The sequence below is a fragment of the Pogoniulus pusillus genome, chromosome 4 (assembly GCF_015220805.1).
Source record: "Pogoniulus pusillus isolate bPogPus1 chromosome 4, bPogPus1.pri, whole genome shotgun sequence".
In the NCBI taxonomy this organism is placed as follows: Eukaryota; Metazoa; Chordata; class Aves; order Piciformes; family Lybiidae; genus Pogoniulus; species Pogoniulus pusillus.
Window position 1 is genome coordinate 19,121,869 of NC_087267.1, and position 14,008 is coordinate 19,135,876.

The window sequence follows — 14,008 nt, forward strand, 5'->3', positions numbered from 1 at the left end:
CACCACAGAGATCCATACTTTGAAAGTCAAGATTTGTAGTTTGACTTCTTTGCCTACTTCCAGTCTTGAATGGGAGATTATTCAGCTAAATTAAACACGCAGGAAATTCAAACTTATTTTACAGTGTGCAGGCTGAAGATGTGAGATTCAGCAGCACAGTCCATCATTAAAGAACATCAGTGAGATTCAGAAAAAATATGGTTCTGTTCATAACCTACAAAAATAGTGTTAAATATGATTGTTTGCTGCAAAGACCGTAAAGACCTTTGCACAAAACCATGGTAGAGCTACTGGCCAAGGGATTTTGGCCCTTCTGACCATGACAGGGTATTCCAAAAGGATCAAATGTTGGTCGTCTTTGTTCTACTTTCTTTTGCCAATCAACCCTTTGTAAGAACTATCAGGGTAGATGTAGTATTAATTTGAATGTGGAACTGATCCAATACAGCTAGTAATTTCTACCTTTTCCCCCCTTCTTATGGCCAAAAGCAATGGCAAACCAAAACATAAAATAAACCCAGACAAGTTCACTTTTAACTAAAGTGAAATCTTCCTCCAGCAAATGAGCGACTATGCCCAACATAAAGTTGTCAGTGCATTGCTCAACCTCACGATAACACTTAAAAACGTCAATGTTTTCCTGCCTGTGGTGAGGAAGGTAGAGCAGATGATCTGTAAGGTCCCTTCCAACCTCAGCCATTCTAGGATTCTACGTTTATTTTGCCACCTGCTCCTCCCCTCCCTGCAAAGCAGCATCAAAACCTCAATTACAGGCATTGTTTTACCACATAAGTGCACTTCCTTGTTTATTTTATGACCTTTCCCCCCCTCTCCTTCATCTACACAACATTATTTGCAAAGCCAATTTAATAATTATAAGAGATTTTGAGATGTCTTTCAGATCCTGGGACACTGCTACTCATGTGGTCGTTTGCTACACTTAGCTTTCAGTCTTGTGGCTAACAATTCACCCAGACTGTGAAAATACCTCACCACAACCCACATGCTGCTGATCTTCAAAGGGAAACAAAGATACATAATTATGAGATGATGAGCTCCAATATAAGGAGATGAGGAAGCAGATTCTGTAACCACACCTGTGAGTGGTTCTACTACTGAGGAAGCTTCCTCAGCTCCATCATCACTCACAGGATCAGTAAAAGTCACACCACTTTCAAAACACATTTGCAGAAGCAACATTTGCAGCAGCAGAGGGGGGGGGGAAACAAGGCAGTGATAAACCCATGCCACTGCAGAAAACCAGATTTAACATCAATTATACCCAACTAAGATAATCAATAAGCATTATTAACTAGTGGCCCTTGTAACAAGTGCAATATATATACACACACACACACACACAGAGTTTTGCTGTAAATCATGTCAAAATTTTATCCCACAAGAACTGCCACCTGAAAATATTTTCCAAGTCTCAGCCAAGCTGTTATGATCCTGCAACTGCCATCATAAAGAGCTATGGGCAAAAAATATCTGTGCCAGGGCAGGGACTCAGCACACTGCATGGAAATTAAAATGCATCTGTACTGCTTGTTGAGCCTACAGGATCAGCCCCTTGTTGGATATTCAGAATAAACAAAACATCAAACCACCTCTCCTTATTGCTCTATAAAGTTTAAACTAATTTTTTGTTGGTTTTGTCATGACTTAGTGCAAAAGAAATCTGGGGCACAACAAAATGTGACTGTAGCCACTGAACTCAAGCGAGGACAAAAGACTAGCCTTCAGAAATCTGCATTAAGGAAATAGTAGGATTAGATGCTTAGCTTGACTTCTGATTTAAAAAGAAATAAATTCTTGGTTTACCTAAGAGAAAGCTTCATTTTCTCACGATGAAGGACCGCATCTCCGCAAGCTGGTGCCTGTTTGCAGGGTCAGATCCTCTAAGTGGCAGCCACACCCTCCTCTTCCTCATTTTTATCCACTGACCATTAAATACTTTCTAAGCCAGGCTCTGAAAAACAAAACAAAAAACACAACCCACAAACAACATTTTAAACGGCCATCAGATACCACACTGCTGATTGAATTAGGCAGGTTAGAAAGAAAGAAATATCCTTGCATCCACGTCTTTGTACTTGCTGGTTCATTTCAAACAAATTTGGTAGGCCTGATTTGCCTCTCCCTTCGAAAAATCACAGGCAACATAATGAAAGAGTTCTATGGTAACACCAGAATCAAAGTTCTCTACCTCTTTTAACAATTCAATCTAACATATTTTCCACTGCTACTGGAAATACTCAGTATTTTGTAACAGCAAGAGCTGCCAACACGAGGCGAGCTCAGAAAGAGGTCTGCCCCTTCGGTCTGTGGATTTCAAACACAGGCAGATCTGTTTACTTTTAAAAAAAATTAAATAAAACAAATAAATCATTCCATAAAATTGTAGTATTTGAGTAAAGCCTTTGCAGCTTGAGCATCTCATAACCTCACCCTGATTATCAAATTATTTAGATCGCAGTACCCTTTAGCACAGTTACTAAGGATACTGCATCGTGAGGCTCCTTCACTCTTCTTCTGTTTCGTGCAATTTATTTTATCAATCGTTCAGCAGTACAAAGAACTGTATGGAAATTGATTGTTGCTATCAACTGTTTTGCATACTGTATCATCTGCTGTATTTAATTATTTAAATGACACAGTAATTATCCCACATTTCATATTCTGTTTAACCAGAGAACATCGACTATGAATACAAAGTGAGAAATCCGACTTTTTTCCACTATCCCCCCAAAAATTCCACTTGTTTTCAAATAACCAGCTCCAGCATTCAACAACAAAGTAAAAATACAGTATTTAGGGTTCAGAAACTTAAGCTCTTTTTTTTTTCTCTTGCAAACAACTGCACTAAGAAAGATATTTTTTGTTCAACTGCCATTAGGACTAAGAAATGAAAATGAAATAAGCAGCTTGCTTCAGATTTAGAACAAAATATTTAACCCGAACCCTCAGCCTCATTCTGTTTACTGAGAAGGAGACTGAAATTAAAATGTTAATGTTATATATTGGAGATGTGTGTAAGGAGCTACAATGTATATTACAGGCAGTAAATTAAACAATGCCAAACCAAAATATTCTATAATCTCAGCACCTATTACATCTTTATTCTTGTACAATTCTGTACTCACAAGAAAACACTTCAACTATTAGTGGAGGTGTTTGGGTTTATACAGTTCTACATCCCAATAGGTTTCCAACATACAATGAGGACATTTCAAAGACAGTGTAATGCACAATGCTGTATTTTAACTACAATCAGCCTGCAGGAGAGGATCCCTACTGTAGCATTTGTAGTCGTGTTTACTCCTGCAGGACTCTTACTTTATTTCTAAACTGTAGTGGTTATGTATAGCACTCCCTCATTACACTGGAGTGTTATGATACCTAACACTGGCTTTTAAATCTAAACACATAGCAGGGGAAAACGTTATTAACACAGGAGTACTTTGCTGCTATATAAAGAGTCACCCCACTAAGCCCTCTCCCATCCAGATATCGTGCAGCAGAAAGCTGCACTTACTCCAGATTGCTCCCATCTGTATTTACCAAGGTTGCTCTCTAAAAGGGAGCAAAAAGGAAATCAAAGCGTTAACAGAAAGGGAGGGGGGAAGCCCAAACAAAAAGACCTCCACCAACACAAAACAACAAACCACAACATCAAAATCCCCAGCCACACTGAAGACCTTGCGAGAAAAGGAAAACGCTCAGCAGATAACAGTCTGACAAACAGCAAACTGACAATTCAGTGTCTCCCTATTGCCTGGATACCAGTTTGGGGTTTAGGCAGCCTTGGATTACACAGGACTATTCCCTTGGAAATCTAACCCATGGTTCCTGCGCTGTTTTCTACCGAAAGCACATCCAAACTGTGACTAAACACCTCACTATGTTTCTCTCTAACTGTGTCAAGCAAGCACACTGAACAATTTTATGTGGCACCTAAAAGCAGGGGAGGAGAGGGGGGGAAAGGCTTTTTTTTAGATATTGCACAGCAATGAAATGACAAACAGCCAAGTTCTGTACCAAAGCTGAATTCTCTACAACAGCTTACACGATCAGTGAATGTCTTTCTCCCTCCCTTTCTTCTTGTGGTTGGCAACAGGTGACAAAATACAGTCCCCAGCCCTCGCCTTTAAAAATAAAGAGAATCTACTTAGTCTACAAGACATCTATCAGTTCACCTCTCTGACTTGTTTTGGGTCATTTGAATTAAAATTTAACAATGAGATTTAGCTGGGCCTCTACACAGGCATTTACTTTCTGAAGTCATTCTTAACATCCATTTGTGGATGTTTCATTGAGAGAAAAGACAGCCCTCCCGGCTCAGAATGGCAACGGTGGCTTCAGGTGACAACCTAGCATTTCAGATTTTACACCAGAAAAACCCAAACTGCATTTTCAAAGAGCCTGCATGCCCAAAATACTTGACTACAAGCTCTTTTTTTTTTCCCCAGTAACTCATTAATTGTTCTTAAACACAGAGATGAATTATGAGGCAATAATCTCCAGTCTTCTTAGCGCTTCCTCCAGACAAACATTTTATTCAGATTTATGAGTATCTGAAATAATTAATTTTCATTCATTTGCTGCTCGTGGCACTGAAAGAGTTAATCCAATTTAGGAAAAGTAAGACTATTGCATAAGAGATTCTTTCTGGTTTGTCCCTTTTAAGTTTCACCACTTTAAAAAGCCTTTTTCCCAGCTACTATTACTTAGAAATAGTCTTCCTCTGTGCACTGGATATATTAATATATTCAAGGAGCCCATAAGAGCAATACAATTCCTTTGCCAGGCTCCATGCTACTCATTAAATAATTTCAGTCCCATATATACACATGCAAGTAAAGTGCAAGAAATTGCTGAACCCTGGGGGAAGCCTTGGGGAAAAAAAAGAATTAAGAAAATGCCCCAAAAAACCTAAAGCAAAACAAACCCCAAACAAACAAACTCAACCTCCCCCCCAAAAAACCAAACACCATACCACAAACACCTTCCCCCCCCAAAAAAAAACCCAACCCACAAGGCTACAAAAATTATCAGCTTCTCTCACTGTCCATCTCTTTGAGTCTTATCTTCCTTACAAGCCATTGGTAAAGCTGTGCTGTACTGGTACACCTGTGTCCCCTGAGTGAAAACTTTCATCGCGACAGGTTAATAACGTTCCCATTCTGTTCAGACCCCTTCCTCAACTCTCAATTAAAAAGAATCTTTCACCAATTTAAAAAAGGAAGGAAGGAAGGAAGGAAGGAAGGAAGGAAGGAAGGAAGGAAGGAAGGAAGGAAGGAAGGAAGGAAGGAAGGAAGGAAGGAAGGAAGGAAGGAAGGAAGGAAGGAAGGAAGGAAGGAAGGAAGGAAGGAAGGAAGGAAGGAAGGAAGGAAGGAAGGAAGGAAGGAGAAAGAGAGAGAGAGAAAGAGAGAGAAAGAGAGAGAAAGAGAGAAAGAGAGAAAGAGAGAAAGAGAAAGAAAGAGAGAGAAAGAAAGAGAGAGAAAGAAAGAGAGAGAAAGAGAGAAAGAGAGAAAGAGAGAAAGAGAGAAAGAAAGAGAGAAAGAGAGAAAGAAAGAGAGAAAGAGAGAAAGAGAGAGAGAAAGAGAGAGAGAAAGAGAGAGAGAGAAAGAGAGAGAGAAAGAAAGAAAGAGAGAAAGAAAGAAAGAAAGAGAGAAAGAGAGAAAGAAAGAAAGAAAGAGAGAAAGAAAGAAAGAGAGAAAGAAAGAGAGAAAGAAAGAAAGAGAGAAAGAAAGAAAGAGAGAAAGAAAGAAAGAAAGAAAGAAAGAAAGAAAGAAAGAAAGAAAGAAAGAAAGAAAGAAAGAAAGAAAGAAAGAAAGAAAGAAAGAAAGAAAGAAAGAAAGAAAGAAAGAAAGAAAGAAAGAAAGAAAGAAAGAAAGAAAGAAAGAAAGAAAGAAAGAAAGAAAGAAAGAAAGAAAGAAAGAAAGAAAGAAAGAAAGAAAGAAAGAAAGAAAGAAAGAAAAGCAAACAAAGTTTTGCATCTGGAAGGCTTTGCAGTTTCTTCCCTTTACAAAACATACGGCTTTGCAGCACCAGGGAAGAGCCTCGGTTACAGCAGATGGTTAAAAATCTGCATTATTTTAATAGCCTTAAGAGAAAGCACTGACTTTTTTTCGGGGGGGGGGGGGGGGGGGGGGGGGTAAGGACGACAGAGGGAAGGAGAGGGGGAAAAAAAAAGGCTGAGAACAGCAATTTGCAGCCTTCTTTTTTTTTTTCCTTGACAGCAGCTAGCCACGCCTCAGTCTGGCCCTTCCTCCAACCTCTGCTAACCTAAAAACCAGCGCCAACCTGGCAGCAGGCCATGTATTCAAAAGTAAACATTATTCTGCTGCCATTTTCCAGTGGTGTTTAGGATACCCTCATCTCTCCCCCCCCCCGCCCCTCCACATCTCCCTTCTCCCGCCCCTCCCTGGCTGCAGCTGAAATTCCCCCGCCCCCCCTTTTGCCCCGGTTTGTTTCGCTTTGCAACTGCATCAAGACATCAAAGTCAACGCTCTTATCTAGCATGGCAAACTCGCAAAAAAAAAACAAAAAACAACCAACCAATCACCAAAAAAAAAACCAACAACCAAAAAAAACCCACAAAACCAAACCGCGTTAGAGGGATTTTACCTTCACAGCGGACTATTTTGGAGCGCGAAAAGCAAAAAGTCTGGCGTTAGCTGTGTACGTGCTGCTTGTCCCACACAACTGGATGCTACGTTCTTCTCCATCACTACAGGGACGGGCTCTTCCCCATACAATGCACACGCTTCCTTCAAAGCCCGCAGCTGCAGTTAGAAACCTGCCTTTGGCTTCCACAGCTTTCTCTTTTATTTTTTTTTGTGTTCTCACTGAATTGCCAGGGGGTGCTTCGAAATAAAAATGAAACCCACAAGCTAGCGTATGAGGAGGCAGAGCCAGCAGCGCTGCACCTGACTCTTTGTTATCCCTCACCATTCATTCCCTGTCCCTTCCGCTCTTCGCTTCCTCCTCCCACCTTGGGCTGTTCCTCATTTGTAAAGGCTCTTAAAAAACACCCAAACCAAACCACCCCACCACCACCATGACGAATTAAAACTAGTTGCCCGATAGTGGCTTTTTTACCTAGTCACATACTGAGTTGAATGGGTAGCTGAGATACCGGCAGAAAAAGGATAGGTTAAAAAAAAAGAGAGGGGGGGGGATGTCTGTTTGTAAATAAATAAATAAATAGAGCAAGCGTTGCTGCTGCTGCTGCTGCTGCTGCTTCAATCCTCCCGAGTCATCCCCTCCGGCTGGGTGCTGAGAAGGAAAGGGGAGCCGAGCGGAGGTGCTCGGCTCCATCCGTCCCACCGCGGCCCGGGGCAGGGAGCCTGACCATCAGCCATGTTGTCCGCGCCGCCCGCCACCTCCTGCCCCGTCTTTATCGGTTGAAGGAGCTGGCAGCGTGCCAAGCCGCCTGTCACAAGGCGACAGTGTCAGGCCAGGGCAAAGTTTATTGTTCGGCGCTGTTATGTGTACCTCGTAGGGTCGGGGTTATTTATTTATTACACGCAATCTCAAGCCCCGTCGGTGCCCGATCCGGCGGGAGGCCGCGGCTGAGGAGCGCCCGAACGGCTGGCAGCAGGTAGCGCGGCCCCGGGGACGTGCCCCTCTCTCTGCCCCCGCCACCCTCCCCATCAACGCCGCACGTCTTCTCTCCAGACGCTGCAAAGTACAAATAACGTGGAGTGCTTTAGTCAGAACAGTCATGTGCAAGTAGCCCGGCAAACAAAAGCCTTTATTTATTTATTTAGGCTGCGCATAGATAAGGAGGAGCCTTTTGTGCACATAAATTTCACACACATCAGAAAGGAGATGCCATGCTGCTTTTCCGCGGGCTGACACAGCCTGTCTGGAAACGCCACAGGACAGCCTGCAGGCTCATTAATAATTGCCAATGGCTCGCCATTTCCATATTTAAATTGCGAAGCAGCCTATGATTAATTAACAAGGAAGAAAGAAAAAAAAAAAACAAAACCAAAACCCACAACAAACCAACACCACAAACCATACACACGTATTAAAAATAAAAAAGGAAAGAAAACAGGGAAGGAGGAAGAGAGGCCTGCGCTGGCTTTTCTAGCTGCCCGGCCCGGCTCAGTGCCCGCTTTAACTCCTCCTTTCCCACGGGCCTGGGGTCCGCCGGGGGCTCGCAGGGTGCCTCCCCTCCCCGCACCCCTGGCTGCCGCCTGGGAACTCGGAGGGAATGTTAATTTTGCTGGTTCTGTGTAGTTAGGCGACCACGTGAGGGAGGCTCTGAATAGCCACCAACTAATGAAGAGAATTCGCTGCAATCCACTCATCATTATCTTTTCATTTGGGGGGAGGAAAACAACAACAACAACAACAACAATAACAACAAAACCCAAAACACCAAACCAAAACACCAAAAAAAGCAAAACCGAAAACAACCGGGAAAAAAAAAACACCACAACCCAAACCCAACCAGCCCAATGACAACAACAAAACACCCCAAAGATTGCTTAGAAATGTGTGTGATTGTTAAATTAATGGATTTCTATGCAGCCGGGTTAAAAGAGTATTTACCGAGTTCTTTTCTATCACGAAGCATTGCAATTAAAATCCGGTTAAATGTGTAATTTAAACTCGTCAGAGTGCTTCAAACTATGAAAATATTCCGGGCTGAAACGCTGTGATTAACTCCCCACACAGCAGCTCAGCTCCTCAAAACACAAATGAAGGGAAGCAATAAATCTGCTGTTTGCAGTCATCAAAACATTGGAACAATCCTTTAGCAAAGAGCTTGAACTTCAGATGGTTTTGCCTCTTTTCAGATCGAACTGTAACAGATGCTGGGTTATGATTACTTTAAAAGCCTCATTCCGACTCCTGTTTGTTTACTGAAACGCTAAGGTTCTACTCGGAGAAAAAACTCCCGAGTTGTGAAAACCCAGGTAAAGGCTGCTGGCTCCCCCACCCCTGAGCAAGGACGGGCATGGCACCTCTGCGGGCTACGAGCTCCTCACTGGCGTCCCTTAGGCGTCTGTCCCATCGGGGAGGGGCGGAGCGGCTGGAGGGGCAGGCGAGCGCCGAGCGTCCCGCGGCGGCCACGGAGGCCGCGGGCGGGCGCTGGGCCGGCGCGCTCACGTGACCGGCGTCGCTCGGCGGCTGCGGCCGTCACGGCCGGCGGAGCTGCGCGGCCCGGAGCCCGCGGCCGGGCCGTCACGGCCGGCGGAGCTGCGCGGCCTGGAGCCCGGAGCCTGCGCCCCTGTGCCTCGTCCTGCACGTCCCCGCAGCTAACCTCCCCGCAGCTAACCTCTTTACTGCAGCGCTCCTGCTGTTCCAGGGTTTCACCTGTGGCCGTTTGGATACTTGGTTCATTTCACGCAGCAGCAGCACAGAACGGCAGTGATTTGGAAGGGAGCTTCCTGATCCTCCCGTCCAACCGCCCTGCTGGAGCAGGTCACCCAGAGTTAAATCGCACGGACATACACCTGGGTGGGTGTGGAATGCCTCTGGAGACAGGAACTTAACAACTTCTTAAGGCAGCCTGTTCCAGTGCTGTGACATCCTCAAAGGGATGAAGTTTTTCCTTACAGAATGACAGAAAAGACCCTCCAGGATCCCCAAGTCCAACCAAGACCCCCACCCTACAAAGTTCACCCTGAACCATAACCCCAGGCACCACATCCAAATGAGTTTTAAACACATCCAGGCTTGGTGACCCTCTGAGAATCATAACATGATACAATGGGTTTGCTCGCAAAAGACCTCTTAAGTTCACCAAGTCACTGAGCTAACACCACCGTGGCCATTATACCTCGCCAAGGGCCATGTCTACGTGTTCTCTGTTGGCCTTCTTGGCCACCTGGGCACCCTGCTGGCCCATGTTCAGCCAGCACCCACAGGTCCTTTTCTGCCTGGCAGCTTTCCAGCCACTGCCCCAAGCCTGGAGTGTTGCCTGGGTTTTTTGTGGCCCAAGCACAGGACCCAGTGCTGCCTTCCAGTACCTGCAGGGACCTTCCAGGAAGGCTGCAGAGGGACTTTTCATAAGGGTGTCTAGCAGCAGGGCAAAGGCGAATGGGTTGAAGCTGAGGGAGAGCAGGGTTAGACTGCATCTTAGGAAGAAGTTCTTCAGTAGGAGGGTGGTGATGCTCTGGAATAGGCTGCCCAGGGAGGTTGTAGATGCCTCCTCCCCAGAGGTGTTAAGCACCAGCCTGGATGAGGCCTTGAGCAGCTGGGTCTAGCTTAGAGTTGTCCTGCCCCATGGTGGGGAAGTTGGAGGAGATGAGCTCTGAGGTCCCTTCCAACCTGAGCCATTCTGTGATTCTATAAAAGTTGTTACTGGGTGTAATCTCTTTGTCTTTACAATACACACAATTTACCAAAATCATTCTAGAGCTACCTTCATCAAGACAATTTTCAGCCCCTTCACGTATCAGCGTTAAGTATCTATTCTGCCATGTACTGTCTAAAGCATCTTGTTACTACCAAACGTTTTGCATTCAAGTTGGCATCTCAAAGCAGACAGACAAAAACCACACTGAGCAAATCCCAGCCCGTAGAGGCTTAGGAAGGCCTAAGCTATTTAGATAGGTGTTTGTTTTTACAGGCTATAAACTTCTTTAGAGGATATAATCTTTTAGCTATAAAAATAGTAATAAAACTCTGGCTTAACATGAATCAAAAGTTTACTGTTCTCTTATGAAGTTTGCTAAGTGTAGTCAAAAGAACAAATGCCAAGAGAAAGATGCATGTGCTGAAATACTCTCAGTTATCAGTGCTCTTCTATATTTACTGCTCTTCCCTTGTTAAAAAGAACATGATGCTGTCAGAGCTAGTCTAACCAAACACACACAGGTGAAACACAGCAGTAAAATTTTGATTTCTCACTTCTAAAGTAATTTTTAGAACGTGAAAGTATGTTTTTAACATAATTATAGGTATATTGAGGGTGTTAGAATTGAAAAAGCCAACCAGAATTAGCATGTTTTCCCTCCTATCTTCCATACAGGTTCAGCTACAGACTTCCCACTACTGTGAAGCTTTTAGGAATTGGTTAATGATTCCAAACTCAACACAATATCAGAATCATAGAGATCATCTAGTTCCAACTCCCATGCCATGGGCAGGGATATGTTGCCCTGGTGAGACCTCACCTGGTGTACTACGTCCAGCTTTGGAACTGTCAACAGAGGAGGGACATGGACCTAATGGAATCACAGAATCACAGAATTAACCAGGTTGGAGAAGACTTCTATGGTCATCCGAGTCCAACCTATCACCTAACCCTCTAATTAACTAAACCATGGCACTAAGTGCCACGTCCAGCCTCCTCTTAAACACCTCCAGGGATGGTGACTCCACTACCTCCCCAGGCAGCACATTCTGATGCCAGTCACTCTTTCTGTGAAGAACTTCTTGCTAACATCCAGCCTAAACCTGCCCTGGTGCAGCTTGAGACTGTGTCCTCTTATTCTGTCATGGGGTGCCTGGGAGAAGAGAGCAAACTCCACCTGGCTACAGCCTCCTTTCAGGTAGTTGTAGAGAGCAATGAGGTCTCCCCTGAGCCTCCTCTTCTCCAGGCTGCACACCCCCAGCTCCCTCAGCTGCTCCTCACAGGGCTGTGCTCCAGCCCCCTCACCAGCCTTGGTGCCCTTCTCTGGACATGTTCAAGCACCTCAACATCTCTCTTAAATTGAGGGGCCCAGAACTGGACACAGTACTCAAGGTGTGGCCTAACCAGCACTGAGTACAGGGGCAGAAGGAATTCCCTGGTGGAACGGATCCAGAGGAGGGCCATTAAAATGGTGAGGGGGCTGGAGCACCTCTGCTATGAGGACAGGCAGAAGTTGGACTAGATGACTTTTGGAGGTCTCTTCCAACCCAAACTATTCTATGATTCTGTGATTTTTGTCCAGGGAAGCAAGTGGGTTCAGACAGAAAAGAGACGGTGCTGAGAAATCAGGACATTGTCCAGAGAGAAGATGGAATCACCAACAACTCTGTTACCTCTCTATGGAGGTGCTTTAACCAGAGAATTCTTTTACTGGTGTCAGCTGGCTCAAGCAGCAGGGCACTGTGGGGATAGGCCAGAATATTACACTCCTCCTGGTGACTCATTTGGATGCCAGCAGAGAGCTAGAAGATAAAATCTCTCCTTGTGCAATTTGCTTTTACCCCCCCAACTTGTGAAAACCCTTGTGCACAAGTGTGTGCTCTCACAAACATCTGCACATGCATACACCTGTTAAAAGTGCAGTAAAACAAGGGTTAATCTTGTTCAAACAGGATCAAAGACTATAGACTCAGAAAATAAAGAGGAGTGAAATACCCTTTTACAGGAGTATTCTTTCTCCACAGCCCTTGTGTGACAACATTCTCACCCACAGGCCTCTATCCCATCTTTTCTGCTGGGTCCCAGCTTCATCACATGGACAGAACAAAATGATGCCAGCATTAGCAGCTGCTCTATTTTGCACTCTCCTCACTGGACAAGGTGCTGCATCATGTCTTATTTACTGGATGCTTCTCAAACTCCCCATCACAGCCTGAATAACAAGGTCTTCCTGTGGCACTTCTTCCCATTATGGGCCTTGAATGCTTCTGAGAGATCCACTCATGGAAACCTGGTGAGCTGAAGAAGAAATTTGGACCTCATTTTAAAGAGTAAGAATGTGGCAGGAATATCCTATCCATTCTGGGTGCCCAGAGTGAGAGATGAGGAACCTGGCTGCAGAAGTTACTCAGCTTTATGAGATACCTCATCTGTTGGCATTGAAAGCTGAAAGCATTTTTCCCCTAGATTTCACTGGCAATGGCCAAGGATTGCAGCATTCACAACCAGATGAAAATGTGAGGAATGCAAAGGAACAGACTTAGCATAAACAAATGGGAGGGGGGGGAGGAGGGGAAAGTAAAATACCTGCTCTCTGGCGTTTCTGACAAATACACACACCCCTCCCTTTTTACCAGGCACTTCTAAAGCAAGGAGTCCCTTGCATGAGCGGGTTATGTAACAGATGTTAGAAGGGACCTCTAAAGATCATCCAGTCCAACCTCTCTGCCAGAGAAGGACCACTCAGGGCAGGTCACACAGGAATGCATCCTGGTGGGTTGTGAAAGTCTCCAGAGAAGCAGACTCCACAACCTCTCTGGGCAGCCTGCTCCAGGGCTCTGGCACCCTCACCATGTAGAACTTGCAGAACTTGCTGTCCACCAGCACTCCAAGGTCTTTCTCCATGGAGCTGCTTCCCAGCAGGGCAACACTTAACCCATACTCGTGCCTGGGGTTGTTCCTCCCCAGATGCCAGACTCTGCACTTGTCCTTATTGAACTTCATGAGGTTCTGCTTCACCCAGCGCTCAGCCTGTCCAGATGTCACAGCTTGACGAGTGTCAGCCCCTCCACCCCAGATTGGTATCGTCAGCAAACTTGCTGAGGGTGCACTCAGTCCCCTCATCCAGGTCACTGAAGATACCAAACAAAACTGGATCCAGTATGCTTCCCATGATCCCAGTTTAAAAACCACTTGGCTTTGTGGTATTATAGTGTCACAACAAAATAGAAAATCTATCTTCTGGGTTTTCCTATCTTCATTTTAAGTGAACACAAAGATCTGGGGGAAGTTTGACTGCTAATTGTTGATGTGTGTAGTCAGCACAAGCAGTAATGCCTTGGGAGAAGGTGTAACAGGTTGCTGAGCCTTCCTATTCTTGTGTTCAAGCAGTGCAATTCTGGCATCTCCAGCATAAGAAGGACACAGAGCAGATGGAGAGAGTCCAGAGGAGGCCACAAAGATAATCCAAGGGCTGGAGTATACCTCTGCTATGAGGACAGGCTGAGGGAGCTGGGGTTGTTCAGCCTGGAGAAGAGAAGGCTCTAGGGAAATCCAGTCCCTGAAGGGATCCTACAGAAAGGTTGCAGAGGGACTTTTCATGAGGGTGTCTAGAGACAGGACTAGGGGGGAATGGTTTGAGGGTGAGGAAGAGCAAGGTTAGACTGAATCTTAATCATATAATCA

General features: G+C 44.9%; 2 long non-coding RNA genes across 3 annotated transcripts in view; both read right to left on the reverse strand.

Annotated features, from left to right (window-relative positions):
- Nucleotides 1-6,982, reverse strand: part of LOC135174772 (uncharacterized) — a 131,199-nt gene extending 124,217 nt beyond the window's left edge. The window contains exons 1-2 of one of the 2 annotated variants that reach the window (XR_010302081.1): nucleotides 6,634-6,981; nucleotides 1,825-1,972 (exon numbers count right to left, since the gene is read on the reverse strand). This is a non-coding gene — a long non-coding RNA (uncharacterized LOC135174772). Of the gene's footprint in view, nucleotides 1-1,824; nucleotides 1,973-6,633 lie in introns of both variants that reach the window. The other variant, XR_010302082.1, reaches the window with a different exon arrangement.
- Nucleotides 6,983-12,014: 5,032 nt separating this feature from the next.
- LOC135174777 (uncharacterized) overlaps nucleotides 12,015-14,008 on the reverse strand; it is a 99,820-nt gene continuing 97,826 nt past the window's right edge. Inside the window, exon 3 of the long non-coding RNA XR_010302087.1 lies at nucleotides 12,015-12,622. This is a non-coding gene — a long non-coding RNA (uncharacterized LOC135174777). The remainder of the gene's footprint in view (nucleotides 12,623-14,008) is intronic.